Genomic DNA, 6,037 nt, shown 5'->3' with positions numbered 1-6,037 from the left:
AGCAAAACTTGTGAATTTTGCGAGGTCTTGTATGCAATGGGGGCCTAGGACTACAAAGACATTGAACTAAACATGTCCATCTTTTTATGCATATCATCGTACATATCTTGTATGCAAGTTCTTGATATTCCAGATCTTAACTACACAGGAGATATATGGGAGACTTTCAACCTTTTTCAGTATTTGATGGAAGTGATTTAGGCATGCATGATCAACTGACACACTTATGGCATTCAGCTAGCACGACATGCTGCCTCCCTCGCCTTGTCATTTTGAAAGTGACCAGTGACAGTAGAACGTGCCTCAGCCTGTGAAGAATGATCGTCTCCCCCTTGAGAACCTGATATATATGGAGCTCGCCAAAGGCTTTGGATCAGCCACACTGTCTTGGTCATCGATCTACTGGATGATTTCCCAATATTCTTCCTTTCGCGATGTTACTTTGAAGCCTTGGCCTTTCTCCCCCGTTTAAATGCATTGGGCATAGACGTCACGTAATCATTTTATTTTTTAATCCTCCTTTTATAAAAAAAAATATATATATATATATATATATTCTTTATCACAACAAGATATATACTTAAAAATTATTTACATATGTACGGTAACATTCTATGATACATATAATGAGAGTATCAGGTATCATCTCTATTCAGTGACTATTTTCGATCACAAAAAACTCCTTGATGTTCGCATGCAAAGGGTAAAAAAGTCCAATTAATTTGTGGTAGTAGGCAATCATAGCACTATATCTATCTCAGGAATGCATCTTAATCACTCAGATTAGTGCATCTTAAATTTGGCATAACATGTTTGGCATGTTCATAGACCCAAGTATCATGTACCCTTTATTTTGGTGCATGGCATGCAACATAGGAAACATAGAAACATAATCACATTGGATGGACCCTACTGGTTGTTAAACGTAGAAAACTTGATGATTTTAATTACACCTGCCAAAACTCATGGACTTCCATCAACAACCATCTCTCATTTTCGAGTTGATAAGATGCTAATTAAGATAATTTCTAGACTAGGGTTCCATTAACCAATTAGCTAGGCGGAGTTATTTTTTACTTAGATTGTTAAGGTCTCCTGCCATTAACCACTAAATATATCCCTATTTGTAGTTTCTCATACTTTTCAATGCAGGGCAAAGAAAAAGATTCCATGACCAATGTTCCAAAGAAATGAGGCAGATGGGACAACTACACATCCATTTCCCCAATGAATAAATGAATGTAAAGGTCAAAAGACAGACAAATCCCGAGCAAATGCAGGCACACGTTGTCCCCCCACCCTTCTTGTTCCCATGTATGCATGTGGCCATGCCACTTGATCTTGTTTCCACAAAAGTTTCGTAAGGCCAAAGATCAACTTGGAAAATGAAACCTTCAGACCAACCACAAGAAATCACATATATCTAGGCATATATATATATATATATATATGGATCAGATCAGCTTAGCAGCAATTTTCCTTTGCAACTTGCATAAACCAGAAAGTACAGTTGCCTTTCCAGTGCATCAGGTTGTCTAGGAAAGTAGTACACTTTCTTCTTTTTTTAAGAAATATATATATATATATATATATATATATAAGCTTTTCCTATATAGATATATACATGGTTAGAATCTCCATTAATTTAACAACTAAATTATTAGCTATTTCTTATTAATGTGAGGATCAGTATAGTAGTTCATATATACTAAGTGCAGGATTAAGACAATTGGTCATGATCTTCAGCAAAACATAGTTGAAACTAGAATTAACTTTAATTGATTTTCTTCAGAGCCTCAATATATAGTTGTTCTGCTCTGAATATTGGTATGTTCACCATTAACTCTTATTAGAGATCGATGATGCAATCCACTGAATGAATCTGCATCAATACCCTTGAAAAGAAACCGAAAAGTTGGGACAAAATAAAAGCAACCTCGCAAACCCTATCAATACGGCATCAGGATAGGTGAGTAATGAAACATAAGTGGGGCCAAATGTAAAGGAAAATATAAGGGGAAAAAAAAAAAAAAAAAGAAAAGAGAAGGCTCTAGATTTGAACTTATTTATTCATAACCATTGCCACACCTACCTTGATCAATTGAGATCATTCAATTCACTGAGCTAACTTACAAAGAAATCACGTGATAATATCCATCAATAATCAAGCCCTACTATTCAAAAAAGGTGCATGTGGTCCTTTTCCCTTCCATTAGGGTTGGTCGATATGCCATCGTTTGTCATCCAAAAGCACCAAAGACAGAAGAACCACCAAAGCAAAGGACAAAAGAGAGCGACACCCTCAACCGATTCCACCAGGCAATTACCAACGTATAAAGCTGATTCATGATGCCCTTCATATAAATAATGAAACAGTAATGCTTGTGAGAAAAAAAATAATGGCATGATATTATTGGACTTGTAAAGCTAGCTAGCTGTAGTAGTACCGACCAAGCTGGCGTCTTGACTGAGCTCATGGAAACCGGCCGCCCGCTAGTTTCCCCAGCTGCATTTTGCAAATGTAATTAATGACCCGCGCGAGAAACCCACCCTACTACTTCATCACCAAGTACTCTTATTCTGGGCTAAAACCTTTCTAAGCTTTGGATCATAAAGTGCAGTACACGAATTTAAAGCAATCACCAAAAGGTTACTATTTGCAATTGGTTGGGGTTACTAGTTTGGGTGGAGGACATAAATACAAAGCTGGGAAGCCGTACGTGTACCAAGATATAAATCATTTTCAGCAAACAAAACTAGAAGTTGGCCAAGATATCAAGCGAATCAGTTTGATATATAGTTAGTGATGCTCAAGATTAAAGTGATCCAAGTTATATATATCAAATGGTGGATAACTTATTGGTAAGTTTTAGGTATACCTAGTAGCATATATTTATTGCTTATATATAATAACGTCCACTAAAAAAAAAAAAAAAAAGAATAAAAACAACTTTTTATTATAAACCCCATGTATATATATATTTATACACATGCCACCTTGCGCAGGATGCAAATACTTTGATCAGTACTATTAAATTTTTTTGTTTTTTAAAGAAAACGACACCCCGTAATTTATTAAAGAACCCTCAGTACTTAAAAACTTGATTACAACTAAGGACTCCATCTTTATGGTAACATTAAACCCAACAGTAATGTTGTTGGTTTTTGATATGTAAAGCAGTACTAACCCATTTATTCAAGTATTTGCCTTTTAGTTTCGGACCAAGCTGCTGACAGCACACACTGGTCTCCGTTCATTTCATTTATAATTGCAAACTACAAACCAGAGAGGGAGAGAGAGAGATAGAGAGAGAGGTCAGTGTCAATAGCTGTAAAGACCAAACCCACCATTGAATACTTCATCTATAGCACGGTACAAGAAGAGGAAGAGAGATCTAGCCCGAGACGTACTGCATAACAAAAGCATTTATTTATTTATATATAGATGGAGATCTAGGTTTGAGTCACGAGAAGCGCCCCTAAAGCATGCATATCTCGTGCCTCCTTTCGACAATATTTATGGGAGAGTCAAGCTTCTTAGTTCTTCCAGTGTTCCTTACAGGTGGTTTCCAACAAAGTCCAGATGCTATTCATCGTTCTGGTTCTTGGATCTCACTTGTCCGGTTTGTTGGTTTGAGAGGTTGAAGCTGCCAGCATGATCTGGTAAGAACCAATCAGTCTAGACAATAGCGTGAATCTTGCACCAACAAATTCAGATATGTAGCCACTTAGGTGCGGAGAATATATTTGGCGGAACCCATATGGTTTATATGTCCTCGAAAAAAATATATGAACTATATATATATATATATATATATATATATATATATATCACCTGGCCTGCTTCATCTAGATCAATTTTGCTTGATTTTATTCGATGAATATGTGAGTAATATTAATATTGATTCTATAGCTAAACAGATAAGTTTTTAAAGGGGTTTTCGAGGAAGCCAAGGATTATTAACTAGAATCAACGAGAAATTAAATCTCGTTCCACTTCAACTTCGTAGATAATATGGTTCCATCAGGTCATCCTGCAGCTTCAATCACTCACTTCCGACAAAGGAAGAAACCTTCGCATCTTTTTAAGGATGTATACTAGTACTGGTTCATACTCTACAAATGCATTCCAGCAGGTATTGATCATCCAATATTCTATATTTGTTTTATTTCTTGTATCTTCTGATCTCATGGAGAAGTTTTGTTGTTGATTTTGATCAAGAACTAGACCAATTCATTTTTCTGTAGTGATTTTGCATTCAGAAGCTAGCTATAATTATTTGGCTTTCCACAGACATATAGTAGTACTTATGAATACATACATACATGACATGAAAGATGCCACGCACCTGCTTGTCCATGCTAGCTGTCATGGCTTCTTGAGTTTTCAACTCACCCAGAACCAGCCATGCCTCGTAATAATATTTTGAAAACGAAAACGAAAATCTCTGATCTCTGTCTCTCGCTAGGCATGTGCATTTTTGTCTTGATTTTTGTGGTAGTATCTGGAAGACTAGAACCATAATGTAAAACAAATTCTCAAGACAAGCCAACGAGGCAGTTATCAAAGCGTAGTTGCACTTTTGGCCGCTGGTACTTTACATGTATATCATGCACAGATAGATAGCTGTTGCTCTCTGATCATATATATGTGTGTGTGGTCTCTCAAATCTCAATATCTATATATTCATCTCATTTACCATCTCATGCTTTCATTCATCTTTCAGAAAAAGGGACTGAAAAGGTACGACTACTATTGTTTTACCTTTGTCACATGATCTACTGCTATTACGTGTCCAGTACGTTTTGATGTTCATATTGATCTAGCAGTTTATATAATATATATATATATATATATATATATATATATATAGTCTAACAAGACATGAACATGGTATACATGCAACGGATCAAGGACGTATAATATATCTAATTAAAGTCAGACACCCAATCAATATATTTGTTAATTGCAATTGATCTATTTTGGTACTGTTCAATCGCTGATCATCAGTACGTACTTTATGTTTAAATACTCATTTTCGAAACCCGAAGTATGAATACGTAAATTTAAGATCATATAGTGGTCGCATGCATGTATTTAATTGATGACATCTTCGGATACGTCCGACAAAGCCCAAAATTTTATTGATAAACTCTCACTTCACTTGTGACAAAGGAATACATAATAACAATCAACACCTCAGACGATACAAAACCCAAAAACAACCCAAAGAGATCAGCATGCACCAGCACCTAGCTATTAGCAGCAGGTTCCAGCAAGTAGTAGCAGTGGCAGCAGATGATAGTCAGATGGTGAATATATATCGTGTGCGAATTACAATTAACACTGGCACTACAGACTTTCCAGCAATCCGGCCAAAGCAACACGTACAATAATATGACAGGAGGAGTTCCAACACGAGCAAGCATGCATGCAGCAGTTACCTTAGTAAAAACAGTACTAGTACTCAAACAGCAGTACTTCAACGGCAAGCAGGGATAGCATGGAAAGCATCAGCACCAATAAAGCCACTTCACCTGAAAAGATCGAGCATGTAGACAACCAAGCAAGAGACAGCTAGCTAGCTAGACCAGTAGATCTTAATCCCCCCACTTCCTTGCAAGACTAATATTATGCGGAGATGGTCGAAACCTTGATAAAGAGATCAACTTGGTTTTAATACAGAAGTACTTGATCATCTCTCATGCAGCACATAATTCTCCAATTAGTTGCTAAATAATTTTGATTCCATAGAGTCTGTTGTTCCTTTCCTTCCAAATGATATATATAGACCGAATTGTGGCTATATTTCATGTGTATTATGTATATACAAATAAATAAATACATATATTATATAATATGCATACATACATACATGGACCATTCATATGAAATTGGAAGGTGCGTGGAACTTGCAGCTGTAATATAAATTGTAATCATAGCCGAACTAGAATTAATATATATATTAGGAAGAGTCATGTGTGTGTATGTGTATATATATATAGAAGAGTACAACATCTCATCGATCATGCAATC

The 6,037-nt window shown here is 36.1% G+C and overlaps 1 long non-coding RNA gene across 2 annotated transcripts; it reads left to right on the top strand.

The window, feature by feature from the left end:
* The first annotated feature begins 2,937 nt into the window (after positions 1-2,937).
* LOC121267762 lies at positions 2,938-5,871 on the top strand. 2 transcript variants are annotated; one of them, XR_005941075.1, is made up of 3 exons: positions 3,186-3,407; positions 3,563-4,136; positions 5,177-5,871. It is a non-coding gene; the product is annotated as an uncharacterized LOC121267762 (long non-coding RNA). The 2 variants fall into 2 exon arrangements; XR_005941074.1 differs by lacking the exon at positions 5,177-5,871 and having other exon boundaries at positions 2,938-3,407; positions 3,563-4,837.
* The last annotated feature ends 166 nt before the right edge of the window (positions 5,872-6,037 follow it).

The sequence above is a fragment of the Juglans microcarpa x Juglans regia genome, chromosome 5S (assembly GCF_004785595.1).
Source record: "Juglans microcarpa x Juglans regia isolate MS1-56 chromosome 5S, Jm3101_v1.0, whole genome shotgun sequence".
Classification (NCBI taxonomy): domain Eukaryota; kingdom Viridiplantae; phylum Streptophyta; class Magnoliopsida; order Fagales; family Juglandaceae; genus Juglans; species Juglans microcarpa x Juglans regia.
The sequence above is the reverse complement of the archived record's forward strand: the minus strand, read 5'-3'. Positions and strand labels throughout refer to the sequence as shown.